This window comes from Oncorhynchus masou, chromosome 17 (genome assembly GCF_036934945.1).
Source record: "Oncorhynchus masou masou isolate Uvic2021 chromosome 17, UVic_Omas_1.1, whole genome shotgun sequence".
Classification (NCBI taxonomy): Eukaryota; Metazoa; Chordata; class Actinopteri; order Salmoniformes; family Salmonidae; genus Oncorhynchus; species Oncorhynchus masou.
This window is the reverse complement of record NC_088228.1, coordinates 3,929,079-3,950,537: the sequence shown is the minus strand read 5'-3', so window position 1 is coordinate 3,950,537 and position 21,459 is coordinate 3,929,079. Positions and strand designations below refer to the sequence as shown.

Genomic DNA, 21,459 nt, shown 5'->3' with positions numbered 1-21,459 from the left:
ACTGCACTAAACTATACTGCACTACACTATACTGCACTACACTGTTACACTATACTGCACTACACTATACTGCACTACACTATACTGCACTACACTATACTGCACTACACTATGTTACACTAAACTATACTGCACTACACTATGTTACACTACACTATGTTCCACTACACTATACTGCACTAAACTATACTGCACTACACTATACTGCACTGCACTATGTTACACTACACTATGTTCCACTACACTATACTGCACTACACTATATGTTACACTACACTATACTGCACTGCACTATGTTACACTACACTGCACTGCACTAACACTACACTATACTGCACTGCACTATGTTACACTACACTATGTTACACTACACTATACTGCACTGCACTATGTTACACTACACTATACTGCACTACACTATACACTGTTACACTACACTATACTGCACTGTACTATGTTACACTACACTATACTGCACTACACTATGTTACACTACACTATACTGCACTAAACTATACTGCACTAAACTATACTGCACTACACTATACTGCACTAAACTATACTATACTGTTACACTACACTATACTGCACTACACTATGTTACACTACACTATGTTACACTACACTATACTGCACTAAACTATACTGCACTATGTTACACTACACTATACTGCACTAAACTATACTGCACTAAACTATACTGCACTACACTATACTGCACTACACTATACTGCACTATACTGCACTAAACTATACTGCACTACACTATGTTAAACTATACTATACACTATGTTACACTACACTGCACTACACTATACTGCACTACACTATGTTACACTATACTGCACTACACTATGTTACACTATACTATACACTATGTTACACTATACTGCACTAAACTATACTGCACTACACTATACTGCACTAAACTATACTGCACTAAACTATACTGCACTAAACTATACTGCACTACACTATACTGCACTAAACTATACTACACTACACTATACTGCACTAAACTATACTGCACTGCACTATACTACACTACACTATGTTACACTACACTGCACGACACTATACTACACTACACTATACTGCACTAAACTATACTGCACTACACTATGTTACACTAAACTATACTGCACTGCACTATGTTACACTAAACTATACTGCACGACACTATAATGCACTACACTGTACTACTATAGTCTATACTATACAACACAATTATATAGTCTATACCATACAACACTACTATAGTCTATACTATACAACACTATACTATAGTCTATACTATACAACACTACTACTATAGTATATACTATACAACACTACTATATATACTATACAATACTATACTGTAGTATATACTATACAACACTATACTATAGTATATACTATGGTCTATACTATACAACACTATACTATAGTCTATACTTTACAACACTACTATAGTCTATACTATAGTCTATACTATACAACACTATACTATAGTCTATAGTATAGTCTATAGTCGTATAGTATACAACACTATACTATAGGCTGTAGTATACAACACTACTATAGTCTATACTATACAACAGTATACTATAATCTATACTATACAACACTATACTATAGTCTATACTATACAACACTACTATAGTCTATACTATACAACACTACTATAGTCTATACTATACAACACTATACTATAGTCTATACTATACACCACTATACTATAGTCAATACTATACACCACTACTATAGTCTATACTATACAACACTATACTATAGTCTATATTATACACCACTATACTATAGTCTATACTATACAACACTATACTATAGTCTATACTATACAACACTATACTATAGTCTAAACTATAGTCTATACTATACAACACTATACTATAGTCTATACTATACAACACTACTATAGTCTATACTATACACCACTATACTATAGTCTATACTATACAACACTACTATAGTCTATACTATACATCACTATACAATAGTCTATGCTATACAACATACTATAGTCAACATACATCACTATACAATAGTCTATACTATACAACACTATGCTATAGTCTATACTATACAACACTATGCTATAGTCTATACTATACAACACTATACTATAGTCAATACTATACAACACTATACTATACAACACTACTATAGTCTATACTACACAACACTATACTAGTGTTGTATAGACTATAGTAGTGTTGTCTATATTATACAAGACTATACTATAATCTATACTATACAACACTATACTAGTCTATACTATACAACACTATACTATAGTCTATACCATACAACACTACTATAGTCTATACTATACAACTCTGTACTATAGTCTATACTATACAACACTATACTATAGTCTATACTATACAACACTACTATAGTCTATACTATACAACACTGTATACATAGTCTATACTATACAACACTATACTATAGTCTATACTATACAACACTACTATAGTCTATACTATACAACACTACTATAGTCTATACTATAGTCTATACTTACACCACTATACTATAGTCTATACTATACGTCACTACTATAGTCTATACTATACTTCACTACTATAGTCTATACTATACTTCACTACTATAGTCTATGCTATACCCACTGGAATAGTCTATACTATACTTTATTGTTCTGCAGGTGGCCCCTGGAACACTATACTATACTTTATTGTTCTGCAGGTGGCCCCTGGAACACTATACTATACTTTATTGTTCTGCAGGTGGCCCCTGGAACACTATACTATACTTTATTGTTCTGCAGGTGGCCCCTGGAACACTATACTATACAATACTTTATTGTTCTGCAGGTGGCCCCTGGAACTTTGGCTTCAACGTCAAGTTCTACCCCCAGACCCTGCCCAGCTGTCTGAAGACATTACCAGGTGAGTTGGATGGATCGACTGCATTGTCAAAGCCTCTGAAATACAGTATGTTGCTATTTATGGTTTAATAATCTTACTGGCATCACCCACTCACCCCCCCCTCTTTCCCCTTCTCTGTTTTACTCCCCCTCTCTCCCCTATGCCTCCCCATCTCTCTCCCCTTCTCCATGCCTCCCCATCTCTCCCCCATTCCTCTCTCTCCCCCTATGCCTCCCCATCTCCCTCCCCCTCTCTCTCTCCCTCTCCCCCTCTCTCTCCCCCTCTCTCTCCCCCCTCCTCTCTTGCTCTCTCCCCCTCCTCTCTTGCTCTCTCCCCCTCCTCTCTTGCTCTCTCCCCCTCCCCTCTCTTGCTCTCTCCCCCTCCTCTCTTGCTCTCTCCCCCTCTCTCGCTCTCTCCCCCCTCTCTCTCCCTCCTCTCTTGCTCTCTCGCCCTCCTCTCTTGCTCTCTCCCCCTCCTCTCCCTCCTCTTCGCTCTCTTCCCCCCTCCTCTCTTGCTCTCTCCCCCTCCTCTCCCTCCTCCCTCCTCTCTCGCCCCTCTCCCCCTCCTCTCTCGCTCTCCTCCCCCTCCTCCCCCTCCCCCCTCCTCTCTCGCTCTCTCTCTCCCCCTCCTCTCTCTCTCCTCTCTCTCTCTCCTCTCTCTCTCTCCTCTCTCTCTCTCTATCTCTCCTCTCTCTATCTCTCCTCTCTCTCTCTCTCCCCCTCTCCTCTCTATCTCCCTCCTCTCTATCTCCCTCCTCTCCCCTCTCTCTCCTCTCTCTCCCCCCCCTCCTCTCTAGGTACTACCTGTGTCTCCAGCTGCGTGATGACATGGTGTCTGGTCGTCTCCCCTGTTCCTTCACCACCCACACCATACTGGGCTCCTACACGGTCCAGTCAGAGCTGGGGGACTACGACCCCGAGGAGACGGAGTCCAGTGAGCTCCGCCGCTCCGAACCACACCAAGGAACTCGAGGACAAGGTCACGGACCTCTCAAGAACTACAAGTATGTCCGGCAATAGATTTTCCCCGTCAGGACATGTAGTTGAATAAATGATATCTCTGAGCCCCTCAGGACATGTAGTTGAATAAAGGATATCTCTGAGCCCCGTAGTTACAGGACATGTAGTTGAATAAAGGATATCTGAGCCCCGTAGTTACAGGACATGTAGTTGAATAAAGGATATCTCTGAGCCCCGTAGTTACAGGACATGTAGTTGAATAAAGGATATCTCTGAGCCCCGTAGTTACAGGACATGTAGTTGAATAAAGGATATCTCTGAGCCCCGTAGTTACAGGACATGTAGTTGAATATAGGTTATCTCTGAGCCCCGTAGTTACAGGACATGTAGTTGAATATAGGTTATCTCTGAGCCCCGTAGTTACAGGACATGTAGTTGAATAAAGGATATCTCTGAGCCCCGTAGTTACAGGACATGTAGTTGAATATAGGTTATCTCTGAGCCCCGTAGTTACAGGACATGTAGTTGAATAAAGGATATCTGAGCCCCGTAGTTACAGGACATGTAGTTGAATAAATGATATCTCTGAGCCCCGTGTTACAGGACATGTAGTTGAATAAAGGATATCTGAGCCCCGTAGTTACAGGACATGTAGTTGAATAAATGATATCTCTGAGCCCCGTAGTTACAGGACATGTAGTTGAATAAAGGATATCTGAGCCCCGTAGTTACAGGACATGTAGTTGAATAAAGGATATCTGAGCCCCGTAGTTACAGGACATGTAGTTGAATAAAGGATATCTGAGCCCCGTAGTTACAGGACATGTAGTTGAATAAAGGATATCTGAGCCCCGTAGTTACAGGACATGTAGTTGAATAAAGGATATCTGAGCCCCGTAGTTACAGGACATGTAGTTGAATAAAGGATATCTGAGCCCCGTAGTTACAGGACATGTAGTTGAATAAAGGATATCTGAGCCCCGTAGTTACAGGACATGTAGTTGAATAAAGGATATCTCTGAGCCCCGTAGTTACAGGACATGTAGTTGAATAAAGGATATCTGAGCCCCGTAGTTACAGGACATGTAGTTGAATAAAGGATATCTGAGCCCCGTAGTTACAGGACATGTAGTTGAATAAAGGATATCTCTGAGCCCCGTAGTTACAGGACATGTAGTTGAATAAAGGATATCTCTGAGCCCCGTAGTTACAGGACATGTAGTTGAATAAAGGATATCTGAGCCCCGTAGTTACAGGACATGTAGTTGAATAAAGGATATCTCTGAGCCCCGTAGTTACAGGACATGTAGTTGAATAAAGGATATCTCTGAGCCCCGTAGTTACAGGACATGTAGTTGAATAAAGGATATCTCTGAGCCCCGTAGTTGGACATGTAAATAAAGGATATCTGAGCCCCGTAGTTACAGGACATGTAGTTGAATAAAGGATATCTGAGCCCCGTAGTTACAGGACATGTAGTTGAATAAAGGATATCTCTGAGCCCCGTAGTTACAGGACATGTAGTTGAATAAAGGATATCTGAGCCCCGTAGTTACAGGACATGTAGTTGAATAAAGGATATCTCTGAGCCCCGTAGTTACAGGACATGTAGTTGAATAAAGGATATCTCTGAGCCCCGTAGTTACAGGACATGTAGTTGAATAAAGGATATCTCTGAGCCCCGTAGTTACAGGACATGTAGTTGAATAAAGGATATCTGAGCCCCGTAGTTACAGGACATGTAGTTGAATAAAGGATATCTCTGAGCCCCGTAGTTACAGGACATGTAGTTGAATAAAGGATATCTCTGAGCCCCGTAGTTACAGGACATGTAGTTGAATAAAGGATATCTCTGAGCCCCGTAGTTACAGGACATGTAGTTGAATAAAGGATATCTGAGCCCCGTAGTTACAGGACATGTAGTTGAATAAAGGATATCTGAGCCCCGTAGTTACAGGACATGTTGTTGAATAAAGGATATCTGAGCCCCGTAGTTACAGGACATGTAGTTGAATAAAGGATATCTGAGCCCCGTAGTTACAGGACATGTAGTTGAATAAAGGATATCTGAGCCCCGTAGTTACAGGACATGTAGTTGAATAAAGGATATCTCTGAGCCCCGTAGTTACAGGACATGTAGTTGAATAAAGGATATCTCTGAGCCCCGTAGTTACAGGACATGTAGTTGAATAAAGGATATCTGAGCCCCGTAGTTACAGGACATGTAGTTGAATAAAGGATATCTGAGCCCCGTAGTTACAGGACATGTAGTTGAATAAAGGATATCTGAGCCCCGTAGTTACAGGACATGTGTTGAATAAAGGATATCTGAGCCCCGTAGTTACAGGACATGTAGTTGAATAAAGGATATCTGAGCCCCGTAGTTACAGGACATGTAGTTGAATAAAGGATATCTGAGCCCCGTAGTTACAGGACATGTAGTTGAATAAAGGATATCTGAGCCCCGTAGTTACAGGACATGTTGTTGAATAAAGGATATCTGAGCCCCGTAGTTACAGGACATGTAGTTGAATAAAGGATATCTGAGCCCCGTAGTTACAGGACATGTAGTTGAATAAAGGATATCTGAGCCCCGTAGTTACAGGACATGTAGTTGAATAAAGGATATCTCTGAGCCCCGTAGTTACAGGACATGTAGTTGAATAAAGGATATCTCTGAGCCCCGTAGTTACAGGACATGTAGTTGAATAAAGGATATCTGAGCCCCGTAGTTACAGGACATGTAGTTGAATAAAGGATATCTGAGCCCCGTAGTTACAGGACATGTAGTTGAATAAAGGATATCTGAGCCCCGTAGTTAAACATGTTGTTGAATAAAGGATATCTGAGCCCCGTAGTTACAGGACATGTAGTTGAATAAAGGATATCTGAGCCCCGTAGTTACAGGACATGTAGTTGAATAAAGGATATCTGAGCCCCGTAGTTACAGGACATGTAGTTGAATAAAGGATATCTCTGAGCCCCGTAGTTACAGGACATGTAGTTGAATAAAGGATATCTGAGCCCCGTAGTTACAGGACATGTAGTTGAATAAAGGATATCTCTGAGCCCCGTAGTTACAGGACATGTAGTTGAATAAAGGATATCTGAGCCCCGTAGTTACAGGACATGTAGTTGATGCCTGACGTCTGTTTTCAGAGGGATGTCCCCAGCTGAAGCAGAGTTACACTTCCTGGAGAATGTTAAGAAACTGTCCATGTATGGAGTAGACCTGCATCACGCCAAGGTACACACACACACACACACCACACGCACACACCTACATAGACACCACACACACACACACCACACACACCTACATACACACCACACGCACACACACACACCACACACACCTACATACACACCTACATACACACACCTACATACACCACACACCACACACACACATACACACCACACACCACACATACACACCCCACACACCACACCTACACACACACCCCACACACCACACACACACACACACCACACACACACACACACACACACACACACCTACATACACACCACACACACACACACCTACATACACACACACACACACACACACACCTACATACACACACACACCACACACACACCTACATACACACACACACACACACCTACAAACACACCACACACACACACACCTACATACACACACCACACGCACACCACACACGCACACACCTACATACACACACCACACGCACACCACACACGCACACACCTACATAGACACCACACACACACACACACACCTGCATACACACCACACATACACACCACACACCACACACCTACACACACCACACACCTACACACCCCACACACCACACCTACCCACACACCACACCTACATACACACACACACACACACACCTACATACACACTCCACACACACACACCTACATACACACACCACACACACACCACACACCACACACACCTACATAAACCACACACACCTACATACACCACACCAAACTCTCTCTCTCACTTCACTGCTTTGTCAGAGGCACTCTGCTAGTCCTTCCAATGCACCGCTGCTGTCTCAGTGATGTCATCAGTGATGTCGATACCATGCTTAACACCAACACTGGGCTGCTACGTCAATGTCTGTATGTGCTGTGAGCCAACTGCCTGGGGCCATCTTCCTCCGCTCTAGCAGGACTGCCCACTGACTGTTACCATCTCTGTTAGTTTCACTGACTGTTACCATCGCTGTTAGTTTCACTGACTGTTACCATCGCTGTTAGTTTCACTGACTGTTACCATCTCTGTTAGTTTCACTGACTGTTTACCATCTCTGTTAGTTTCACTGACTGTTACCATCTCTGTTAGTTTCACTGACTGTTACCATCGCTGTTAGTTTCACTGACTGTTACCATCGCTGTTAGTTTCACTGACTGTTACCATCTCTGTTAGTTTCACTGACTGTTACCATCTCTGTTAGTTTCACTGACTGTTACCATCTCTGTTAGTTTCACTGACTGTTACCATCTCTGTTAGTTTCACTGACTGTTACCATCTCTGTTAGTTTCACTGACTGTTACCATCTCTGTTAGTTTCACTGACTGTTACCATCTCTGTTAGTTTCACTGACTGTTACCATCTCTGTTAGTTTCACTGACTGTTACCATCTCTGTTAGTTTCACTGACTGTTACCATCGCTGTTAGTTTCACTGACTGTTACCATCTTGTTAGTTTCACTGACTGTTACCATCTCTGTTAGTTTCACTGACTGTTACCATCTCTGTTAGTTTCACTGACTGTTACCATCTCTGTTAGTTTCACTGACTGTTACCATCTCTGTTAGTTTCACTGACTGTTACCATCTCTGTTAGTTTCACTGACTGTTACCATCTCTGTTAGTTTCACTGACTGTTACCATCTCTGTTAGTTTCACTGACTGTTACCATCTCTGTTAGTTTCACTGACTGTTACCATCGCTGTTAGTTTCACTGACTGTTACCATCTCTGTTAGTTTCACTGACTGTTACCATCGCTGTTAGTTTCACTGACTGTTACCATCGCTGTTAGTTTCACTGACTGTTACCATCGCTGTTAGTTTCACTGACTGTTACCATCGCTGTTAGTTTCACTGACTGTTACCATCGCTGTTAGTTTCACTGACTGTTACCATCGCTGTTAGTTTCACTGACTGTTTACCATCTCTGTTAGTTTCACTGACTGTTACCATCGCTGTTAGTTTCACTGACTCCATGAGGATCCGCCTTGGACTGGCCTGACTTGGATGGGGGGGGCATTTAATAATCCATTTGACTCGTTGTATCGGATCAGCATTGTTGTTTTCTCTCCTCTCATTAAACCACCCGGCTAGTTGGTAGGAAGCCTGTTTGAGTGTTTGGCTCCAGCTAAAGGGGAGGTAAGCGACCGCTGCATCGTGTGGTGTGTTTATTATTCACGCATGGCTTTAGCTTAGCAGTCATCATGCTACCTGTGGCTTGTTTTTACCCATCATCACCCTCTCCAACGTGTGTTTCCCCCCCATCCCTCCCTCCTGCTTTTGTCATCGGACCCCAGATACACCCGTCCCTCACGTCGTGTACATGTAGAGTAGGAGGTGAGAGACCGTCAGCACCCAGCGCTTGCCCATCCTCTACCCTTCCTCCCTCCACGACTGTTAGAGAAAGAGAAGAATCACTGCCTTCTCAGCGTTGTGCTTCTGTTTAATAGTTCCTAGTGAAGGGGTATACACACTGAAACTCCCTCTTTGTGTACTAATTGGTTGTGTTCCAGGACTCTGAAGGCGTAGAGATCATGCTAGGAGTGTGCTCCAGTGGTCTGCTCATCTACAGAGACAGACTGAGAATCAACAGGTTCGCCTGGCCCAAGGTCCTCAAGATCTCCTACAAGAGAAACAACTTCTACATCAAGATACGCCCTGGAGAGGTAAACACACCAACAACATCAACAACAACTGTAGATCTGTTACAAACCCAGTCGGGTGTTTTACCATGTGACTTGACCAGGAAAAATTATGGCCCGGGGCCTAGTTAGGCAACTTCTCTGTGGCCCGGGGCCTAGTTAGGCAACTTCTCTGTGGCCCGGGGCCTAGTTAGGCAACTTCTGTGGCCCGGGGCCTAGTTAGGTGGCCCGGGGCCTAGTTAGGCAACTTCTCTGTGGCCCGGGCCCTAGTTAAGCAACTTCTCTGGGGGGGCCTAGTTAGGCAACTTCTCTGTGGCCCGGGGCCTAGTTAGGCAACTTCTCTGTGGCCCGGGGCCTAGTTAGGCAACTTCTCTGTGGCCCGGGGCCTAGTTAGGCAACTTCTCTGTGGCCCGGGGCCTAGTTAGGCAACTTCTCTGTGGCCCGGGGCCTAGTTAGGCAACTTCTCTGTGGCCCGGGGCCTAGTTAGGCAACTTCTCTGTGGCCCAGAGTTTTTCCTGGTCACGTTATGTGGTCTGTGAAAACCTCTTGTCCCTAGTCATAACATTAGTTTCTATTTGGGAAATGAATTAAAAGTTGCAGACTACTATATTTAAGGACATTTAATTGCTTCTGTTCTGACATGACCACTGCCCCTCTCCTCCACTCCTACCCTTCTCTCCTCCTCTCCCCTTCCCATCTCCTCTCATCCTCCTCTCCTCTCCCCTTCACATCCCTCCTCTCATCCTTCTCTCCTCTCCCCTTCCCATCCCTCCTCTCATCCTTCTCTCCTCTCCCCCTTCCTCCCCATGTGTCTTCTCTCTCTCTCTCCTCTCCCTGCCCACTCTCTCCTCTCCCCCTTCCCATCCCTCCTCTCATCCTTCTCTCCTCTCCCCTTCCCTCCCCATGTGTCTTCTCTCTCCTCCTCTCTCCTGCCCACTCTCTCCTCTCCCCCTTCCCATCCCTCCTCTCATCCTTCTCTCCTCTCCCCCTCCCCCTCCCCATGTGTCTTCTCTCCTCCCTCTCTCCTCCCACTCTCTCCTCTCCCTCTCTCCCCTTCCATCCCCCTCTCATCCTCCTCTCCTCTCCCCTTCCCATCCCTCCTCTCCCTCCTCTCTCTCTCCCCTTCCCTCCTCATGTCTCTCCTCTCTCTCCCTCTCCTGCCCACTCTCTCCTCTTCTCTCCTCCCTCATGTCTCTCCCACTCCTCCTCTCCCCTTCCCCCTCATGTCTCTCCTCTCCTCTCCTCTCTCCTGCCCACTCTCTCCTCTCCTCCCCCCTTCCCATCCCTCCCTCTCATCCTCCTCTCCTCTCCCCCTTCCCTCCTCATGTCTCTCCCTCTCTCTCTCTCTCTCCTGCCCACTCTCTCCTCTCTTCTTCCCTCCTCATGTCTCTCCTCTCTCTCTCTCCTGCCCACTCTCTCCTCTCCCCTTCCCTCCTCATGTCTCTCCTTGTTCTCTTACTCCTCTCTCCTGCCCACTCTCTCCTCTCCTCTCCCCCTTCCCATCCCTCCTCTCATCCTTCTCTCTCCTCTCCCCTTCCCTCCTCATGTCTCTCCTCTCTCTCTCTCTCCTGCCCACTCTCTCCCTCTCCTCTCCCCTTCCCATCCCTCCCCTCTCATCCTCCTCTCCCTCCCCCTTCCCTCCTCATGTCTCTCTCTCTCCTCTCTCCTGCCCACTCTCTCCCCTCTCCCCCTCCCATCCCTCCTCTCATCCCTCCTCTCCTCTCCCCCCTTCCCTCCTCATGTCTCTCCTCTCTCTCTCCTCTCTCCTGCCCACTCTCTCCTCTCCTCTCCCCCTTCCCATCCCTCCTCTCATCCTCCTCTCCTCCTCCTCCCCCCTTCCCTCCTCATGTCTCTCCCTGCTCTCTCTCTCTCCTGCCCACTCTCTCCCTCTCCCCTTCCCTCCTCATGTCTCTCCTCTTTCTCTCTCCTGCCCACTCTCTCCTCTCTCTCTTCCCTCCTCATGTCTCTCCTCTTCTCTCTCTCCTGCCCACTCTCTCCTCTCCCCCTTCCCTCCTCATGTCTCTCCTCTTCTCTCTCTCTCCTCTCTCCTGCCCACTCTCTCCACTCCTCTCCTCTCCCCCTTCCCTCCTCATGTCTCTCCTCCTCTCTCCTCTCTCTTCTGAGACACTTGTAACATCACCATCTATTGCAGTTTGAGCAGTTTGAGAGCACGATTGGCTTCAAGCTCCCTAACCACCGTGCAGCCAAGAGGCTGTGGAAGACCTGTGTCGGCACCACACGTTCTTCAGGTAAGAGATGTTTGTAGCCTGTCCTTACGATTTGATATGGAGTCTTCAGGTATTCAGAGCCCTTAACTTATTCCACATGTTGTTGTGTTACAGCCTGAATTAAAAAACGTTTTTTCCCCCCCCTCACTCATCTACCCACAATACCTCATAATGACAAAGTGAAAACATGTTTGTAGAAAAATGTAGTAAATTCATTGAAAATTAAATACAGAAATATCAAATTTCCGTAAGTATTCACACCCCTGAGTCAAAACATGTTAGAAACACCTTTGGTAGTGATTACAGTTGTGAGTCTTTCTGGGTCTTTCTGGGTAAGCCTCTAAGAGCTGTGAGTCTTTCTGGGTAAGTCTCTAAGAACTTTGCACACCTGGATTGTACAATATTGCAAATTATTCTTTAAGAAATTCTTCAAGCTCTGTCAAAAGGTGTTCTAGAGGTTTGTTCCCCCCTCTGGTTCCTCTGTGACATGCTGGTAGAAATGAGGTAAAACTGATTTAAGTTTGCCTGCATTAAAGTCCCGGCCACTAGGGGCGCCACTTCTGGATGAGCATTTTGTTGTTTGCTTATGGCCTTATAAAGCTTGATGAGTGAGGTCTTGGTGCCAGGATCAGTTTGTGGTGGTAAATAGCTGGCTACGAATAATATAGATGAAAGCTCTCTTGGTAGATAGTGTGGTCTACAGCTTATCATGAGGTACTCTACCTCAGGCGAGCAATACCTCGAGACTTCTTTAATATTAGACATTGTGCCCCAGCTGTTATTGACAAATAGACACACACCCCCGCCCCTCGTCTTACCAGACGTAGCTGATTTGTCCTGCCGATGCATGGAGAAGCCAGCCAGCTCTATTTAATCCGTGTCGTTGTTCAGCCACATCTTGGTGAAACATAAGATATTACAGTTTTTGGAGAGTCATAATCGTAGATCATCCAGTCTGTTTTCCAATGACGGAAGTTGGCCAATAAAACGGAGGGAAGTGGTGGTTTACAGTAATATAGTAAAGTCCTTTGAGAGTGAATTCTTACTTGCACCTTGCCCTCCTCCCCCCTTTCCTCTGTCTTTTCTTCACGCTGATGACTAGGATTTGGGTCTTGTCTTGACAAAGCAGTATATCCTTATATTGCCCTCATTAAAGAAAAATCTTTGTCCAGTTCGAGGTGAGTTCTGATGACCAGAAGCTGTTTTCGGTCATAAGAGACGGTAACAGAAAAAATTATGTTCAAAATAAGTTACAAAAGGAAAAAACAAACAAAATGACACAGTTGGTTAGGAGCCCGTAAAACGGCAGCCACCATTATCAGATCCCCTTCTGTGAGAGGCATTGGGAATGGCAATGGAAAACCTCCCTGGTCTTTGTGTTTGAAATTCACTTCTCCACTGAGGGACCATACAGATAATTGTGTATGTGTGGGGTACAGAGATGAATTAGTCGTTCAAAAAATGACAGATTGAATCCATGCAACTTATTATGTGAATTCTTAAGCACATTTTTTACTCATTAACTTATTTAGGCATGCCATAACAAAGAGGTTGAATACGGATTGACTCAATACAGTTCAGCTTTTAATTTATAATTAATTTATTTAAAAAAATGCCTAAGAACCTAATTCCACTTTGACGTTATGGGGTTCGGGTTCATATTTTTCAGAGTAAAGAACTCACACTAGAGAAGCTTTAACCAAGTTTAATTCTTCCCAAAGGTTCTATACAGCTGTATTCAGACTCAACATTTCTCCCATCTCTCTCTATATATATATATATATATATATATATATATATACCCTTCTCCTTCTCTCCAATCCTTGCATTTTATGGTTCTACAGAGTAAAGAGGGTAACAGGATACCAAACATTTATTTCTCCCTTAAGAGAATCTGTCCTCACCTCAACCCCTCCTTCACCTAATCCACAGAGGTCCATCTGTCTCCCCTGTATATCAACACATCTCTGTCCTGACCTCAACCCCTCCTTCACCTAATCCACAGAGGTCCCTCTGTCTCCCGTGTATCAACACGTTGCTCTCCTCTTGTCCACCCAACACATTCCACAGCTATCTGTCTTTCTACAGAGACGCAGTCTCTTTCACTCCTTATTAATATACTATGCGTCTGATCATGTCTTTTAATGTCTCAATGTTCAAAATGTTGAATCCGACAGTGTTGTAGGCCAGTGACACAAAATCTCCATTTTAAATTCAGGCTGTAACACAACATAAGGTCGAAGGTTGACTGTGTGTCTATACTTTCTGAAGGCAACACCGCAGAACATTGTAAAAAATTAAAACTTCTCTTTAATCAGATCTTTACTGTACAATGTAACAAGCGAAGTGATTTTTATCTCCAGATATAGGGTTGATTTATCCCTTTAAGACAGGACAAAATGTATTTTATTTATTTAATCTTTATTTAACCAGGCAAGTCAGTTAAGAACACATTCTTATTTTCAATGACGGCCTGGGAACAGTGGGTTAACTGCCTGTTCAGGGGCAGAACAACAGATTTGTACCATGTCAGCTCGGGGTTTGAACTTGCAACCTTCCAGTTACTAGTCCAACGCTCTACCCACTAGGCTACGCTGCCGCCCCAAAATGATTTTACATTTGAGATCTGTTTTGATGTACTCTAAATTAAATGTATTATTATTATTGTAAAATATACAGATTTGTAAAAAAAAATGTTTTTATCACATACTGGTTGAATTTAACTTTTTTTCTCCTCTGTCAGGTTGGTGTCTCCAGAGGCCCCCCCGAAGAAGTTCCTAGGTCTTGGTTCTAAGTTCCGCTACAGCGGTAGAACCCAGGCTCAGACCCGGAGAGTCTCCTCTCAGATCATCAGGGCCGCGCCCATTTTCGAACGCTCCTCCTCCAAACGCTACACCATGTCGCGCAGCCTGGACGGAGGTACAGAGTCAATGTGGAGGCTATATACAGGGTGTTACGGTACAGAGTCAATGTGGAGGCTATATACAGGGGGTACAGGTACAGAGTCAATGTGGAGGCTATATACAGGGGGTACCGGAACAGAGTCAATGTGGAGACTATATACAGGGGGTACCGGAACAGAGTCAATGTGGAGGCTATATACAGGGGGTACCGGTACAGAGTCAATGTGGAGGCTATATACAGGGTGTTATGGTACAGAGTCAATGTGGAGGCGATATACAGGGGGTACCAGTACAGAGTCAATGTGGAGGCTACATACAGGGGGAGGCTACCGGTACAGAGTCAATGTGGAGGCTATATACAGGGGGTACCAGTACAGAGTCAATGTGGAGGCTATATACAGGGGTACCGGTATAGAGTCAATGTGGAGGCTATATACAGGGGTACCGGTATAGAGTCAATGTGGAGGCTATATACAGGGGTACCAGTACAGAGTCAATGTGGAGGCTATATACAGGGGGTACCAGTACAGAGTCAATGTGGAGGCTATATACAGGGGTACCAGTACAGAGTCAATGTGGAGGCTATATACAGGGGGTACCGGTACAGAGTCAATGTGGAGGCTATATACAGGGGGTACCGGTACAGAGTCAATGTGGAGGCTATATACAGGGGGTACCGGTACAGAGTCAATGTGGAGGCTATATACAGGGGGTACCAGTACAGAGTCAATGTGGAGGCTATATACATATTCATGAACTGTGTTTAAATGTTCACAATGCCCAGTACGTTACCTCCTTCTAAGTAGTATGCTGTATACTTGAAATAGAGTGTCTTGGATTAACTGCTATCCTCGTGTGGACATGTTTTCTAAACCACCTATTAAGTCTGTCAACGGGCAAAGGGGAGATATCCAGAGGTTGCTGAAACCAGTCATAGTCTTGGAGTCTGTGTTTCAGTAAGACTCACGCTTCGATCACACCGACAGCGTCGTTACATTTCTGTACACCAGAAAGACATTCATTTCCCAATGAAAAACGCTGCGTTTGCCTTGCAGAGGCTTAAACAACAACAAAGCAGGCACCCTTTGGTATATCTAATGTTGCGGTTAGGATTTTGGGACAGTAAGTTGATCCTAGATCAGTTCCTGAGGTCATGACTTACCTGAGGATGTACCACACAGAGAACTAATGTTTGGTTTCCTCTATAAACCCTCACCGTGCCTCCTACCAGCGCCCGTAACAGAACCACGACACCCTGATGAGGGAAGCCACGCCCGCCAAAACTGTCGCCGCTGGAGACCTGATCACCACGGTAACGCCGGAGAAGAAGGCGGAGGAGGAGAAGGCCGAGGAAGAGGAGGGACAGACCGACGCTACAGAGACGTCAGATCCTAATGTCCCCTCAACCCCCTCAGACACGACAACAAGGTAAACATCATCATTCTCCTCCTTCCTCATATTAGCCAATGGGGTTAGTCTTAGAAGTTTGTTTTGTTTTAAAGAGTGCCATTATTAGTGCCATTAGCATAGGACCAATCTGATTGATCCAGGGCGACCTAGCAGTTACAATCACAAGCTGAAAAACAGATCCTATAAACTTGAATGACTCCTTTCTCTGAGTCCGTTGTACTACGAATCAATATCAATGACTTAGCCCGCTAACTTGAAGAAATATTCGTAAATATTCTGAGATTATATATATATATTTTTTTTTTGAAAGTTAAGCTTGAAATGGTCATGGTCTAATTGGCACAGAAACACATTGAAGTTTAGCTTTAGTCAATAGTTACTTCTGGTTGTTTATCAAAGATAGCCGGCTCGTTCGTTGATCGTGATTTATTATATATAAAGAACTCTAGATTGACGGAATCCTAAACGGCTGTCTATCCATGGACTCCCTGATGTTGCTTTATCACTGTGAGTACTGTCAAAGGACGTTACGACATCTATATTACTGTCAAAGGACGTTACGACATCTATAATACTGTCAAAGGACGTTACGACATCTATAATACTGTCAAAGGACGTTACGACATCTATAATACTGTCAAAGGACGTTACGACATCTATAATACTGTCAAAGGACGTTACGACATCTATAATACTGTCAAAGTACGTTACGACGTCTATATTACTGTCAAAGGACGTTACGACATCTATAATACTGTCAAAGGACGTTCGACGTCTATATTACTGTCAAAGGACGTTACGACGTCTATATTACTGTCAAAGGACGTTACGACATCTATAATACTGTCAAAGGACGTTACGACATCTATATTACTGTCAAAGGACGTTACGACATCTATATTACTGTCAAAGGACGTTACGACATCTATATTACTGTCAAAGGACGTTACGACATCTATAATACTGTCAAAGGACGTTACGACGTCTATAATACTGTCAAAGGACGTTACGACCTCTATATTACTGTCAAAGGACGTTACGACATCTATAATACTGTCAAAGGACGTTACGACGTCTATATAATACTGTCAAAGGACGTTACGACCTCTATAATACTGTCAAAGGACGTTACGACGTCTATAATACTGTCAGAGGACGTTACGCGTCTATAATACTGTCAAAGGACGTTACGACGTCTATATTACTGTCAATGGACGTTACGACGTCTATAATACTGTCAAAGGACGTTACGACGTCTATATTACTGTCAAAGGACGTTACGACATCTATATTACTGTTAAAGGACGTTACGACCTCTATAATACTGTCAAAGGACGTTACGACATCTATAATACTGTCAAAGGACATCTATAATACTGTCAAAGGACATCTATATTACTGTCAAAGGACGTTACGACATCTATATTACTGTCAAAGGATGTCACAACGGTAGATCTATAAGTCTTCAAAACCCGTTACGCCTATATTACTATCTCAAGACTTCTCCTGAACGGTTATAATAGTGTCAAAGGACTCTTTTTAGAGTCTATAGTTAAAGGACACCTCTATAAAACATTATTTCAAGGTTTATACAAATATGTCCATTCAATCTAGAATACTGTCAAACAATAGTCCAAACCTAATGTCTCTAAAAAAATCAAAAGTTGCAGCCGATTCTGCTCTGAGAATGTAGCATGTTTAGAGTGAATTTGAACGTCTATCACAGGCATGTCAAAGTGGTCACTGCCTCAGTAATACTGTCAAAGGTCGCTACTTGGCAGAAATACTGTCAAAGGACAACTTGACAAGCTATATTACTGTCAAAGGCGTGTTTGGTTTGTGACTGTCAAGATGGGATTTTTCTAAACAAAATCCACTGAATACAAAATTAAATGAGGACTAAATATATGTCTGAACAAAAATATAAACGCAACATGTCGAGTGTTGCTCTTTAATAGCTGAAATTAAAAGATCACAGAAATGTTCCATACGTAAAAAAAAAGGATTTCTCTGAGTATCTTTGTATGTGATAAAGCCGTTTGTGGTAAAAAACAAACAAACAAACAAACGTCTATAATCTGATTGGCTGGACCAGGCTCCCATATTACTGTCAAATGCCGTTCCCAGTCCCTATATGGCTGTCAAAGGACTGTCATGTGAAAGCCTATAGATTACTGTCAAATGAATTCATTTCAATTGATTTCTTTCATTACTGTAACCTCTAAAATACTGTCAGTTGTTGCATTTATTTTGTTCTATAATATCTACTTACAAAGCTACAGACTAAATACTTCAATATCCTCCGACGATATTACTGTCATGTTCCTGTTTCTATATTACTGTCAAAGGACTTTCCGTCTTTAAATCGCCATAGAAACGGCCCCCTCTCAACGTAGATTGATCTGTCAAAGGACATTACAACCCATAATCTGTCAGGTGAACGCTTACAATCTGATCTTGATTTGGAGGTGGTGCCATCTATAAACTGTCACAACAGTGCAGCTATATTACTGTCAAAGGTCTTATTTCGAGGGTCAACGGACGTTACGACATCTACATTCCTGAAAGGATGTCCGTACAGGAGCTGCAGCGATGAGACAAGACTGTAACTGAACCAATTGGAGAGAAGAAGGGTTCAAATGTCATTTTTTGTTTTGAGTTTAGTGGTGTCAACATAAACAAAATTCATATTTTACACTGTCAAGGTGGTAATATGTCCATTCAATAGAATGATTCATTCTGTGTAATTGATGATGACACCCAATGTCTCAACAAGAAAAAAACATTTTGACATTCATTTCATAGCACCCTCTTGAATTGTCCAGTTTTTCTGTACATTAGTGACTGAACTCCCCACAGCGATCATGACTTGGCTGTTATTATGGATTTTCCCCAATGCTTCCAGCTTATTTACCCACTGCTATACTTGACAACTGACTGCTTCTGGTTTGTCTGGGAATTCCACTGAATACAAAACTAAATGAGGACTAAATTTTCTCCAAAAATCCAACATGTCCATTCTGCTCTTTTGTATGACTCAAATCCAAACCATCACCTTGTCCATTCTGTCAAAAAAAAATTGTATTTCACCATCCAAACCATCTCCTTGTCCATTGATGCTCATTTGTATTGAAAAAAACAAACAAACAAACAAACCTGTCCATTCTGCTCATTTTGTATTGACCACCATCCATACCATCTCCCGTGGGCCTATGACTCCCACCCATACCATCTCCGTCCATTCTGCTCATTTTGTATGTGACTCACCATCCATACCATCTCCCGTCCAAATCTGCCATTTGTATTGACTTCCACCCATACCATCTCTGTCCATTCTGCTCATATGTATTGACTCACCACCCATACCATCTCCTGTCCATTCTGCTCATATGTATTGACTCACCACCCATACCATCTCCCGTCCATTCTGCTCATCTGTATTGACTCACCACCCATACCATCTCCCGCCAAAGCTCATCTGTATTGACTCACCACCCATACCATCTTCCTGTTTTCTGCTTCTGTATTTCTGAGTCCATTTCCCTTTAAATCGCCATCTGTAACGACCCCCCATCCATACCATTGATTCTGCTCAAAATAGGCACTGAATCCAAAGATCTGGAGGTGAACCATTCTGATCTTGATTTGGAGGTGGTGCCACTCACCATCCATACCATCTCCAGCTTGGCATTCTTGCTTCATATGTATTCACGGCTCACCATCCATCTCCTGAGTCCATTCTGCTCATTTGTATTGACTGTAACTACCAATCCATACCATCTCCTGTCCATTCTGCTTGTCTTTTTGAAACAAACATCCAAAATATATTTTACACTTCTGCTCATATGTATTCAACACCATCCATACCATCCCCCGATCCATTCTGCTCATTTGTATTGACTCACCATCCATACCATCTCCCGTCATTCTGCTCATTGTATTCACTGACCATCCATACCATCCCCCGTCCATTTGCTCATTTGTATTGACCACCATCCATACCATCTCCAGTTTTTCTGCTCATTAGTGACTGAACATCCATACCATCTCCCGTCTTGGCTGTTATTATGGATTTTCCCCCAATGCATCCATACCATCCCCACTGCTATATTCTGCTGCATTTGTCTAATTAGCCATCCATTTCTCTCCCGTCCATTCTGCTCATTTGTATTGACTCACCATCCATACCATCCCCTGTCCATTCTGCTCATTTGTATTGACTCACCATCCATACCATCTCCTGTCCATTCTGCTCATCTGTATTGACTCACCATCCATACCATCTCCTGTCCATTCTGCTCATTTGTATTGACTCACCATCCATACCATCTCCTGTCCATTCTGCTCATCTGTATTGACTCACCACCCAAACCATCTCCCGTCCATTCTGCTCATTTGTATTGACTCACCATCCATACCATCTCCTGTCCATTCTGCTCATCTGTATTGACTCACCATCCATACCATCTCCCGTCCATTCTGCTCATTTGTATTGACTCACCATCCCAAACCATTTCCCGTCCATTCTGCTCATTTGTATTGACTCACCATCCATACCATATCCCTTCCATTCTGCTCATTTTGTATTGACTCACCATCCATACCATCTCCCATCCATTCTGCTCATTTGTATTGACTCACCATCCATACCATCTCCCGTCCATTCTGCTCATCTGTATTGACTCACCACCCATACCATCTCCCGTCCATTCTGCTCATTTGTATTGACTCACCACCCATACCATCTCCGTCCATTCTGCTCATCTGTATTGACTCACCATCCATACCATCTCCTGTCCATTCTGCTCATCTGTATTGACTCACCACCCATACCATCTCCCGTCCATTCTGCTCATCTGTATTGACTCACCACCCATACCATCTCCCGTCCATTCTGCTCATATGTATTGACTCACCATCCATACCATCTCCTGTCCATTCTGCTCATATGTATTGACTCACCACCCATACCATCTCCTGTCCATTCTGCTCATCTGTATTGACTCACCATCCATACCATCCCCCGTCCATTCTGCTCATCTGTATTGACTCACCACCCATACCATCCCCCGTCCATTCTGCTCATCTGTATTGACTCACCATCCATACCATCCCCCGTCCATTCTGCTCATCTGTATTGACTCACCACCCATACCATCTCCCGTC

At 43.6% G+C, this 21,459-nt stretch overlaps 1 protein-coding gene and 1 pseudogene across 1 annotated transcript in view; both read left to right on the top strand.

Moving 5' to 3' along the window:
* The window catches only part of LOC135558084 (band 4.1-like protein 3), a 151,722-nt gene that overhangs the window by 95,351 nt on the left and 34,912 nt on the right, over nt 1-21,459 (top strand). The gene's annotated exons all lie outside the window — the stretch shown is intronic.
* The window catches only part of LOC135558058 (band 4.1-like protein 3), a 55,485-nt pseudogene that overhangs the window by 25,906 nt on the left and 8,120 nt on the right, over nt 1-21,459 (top strand).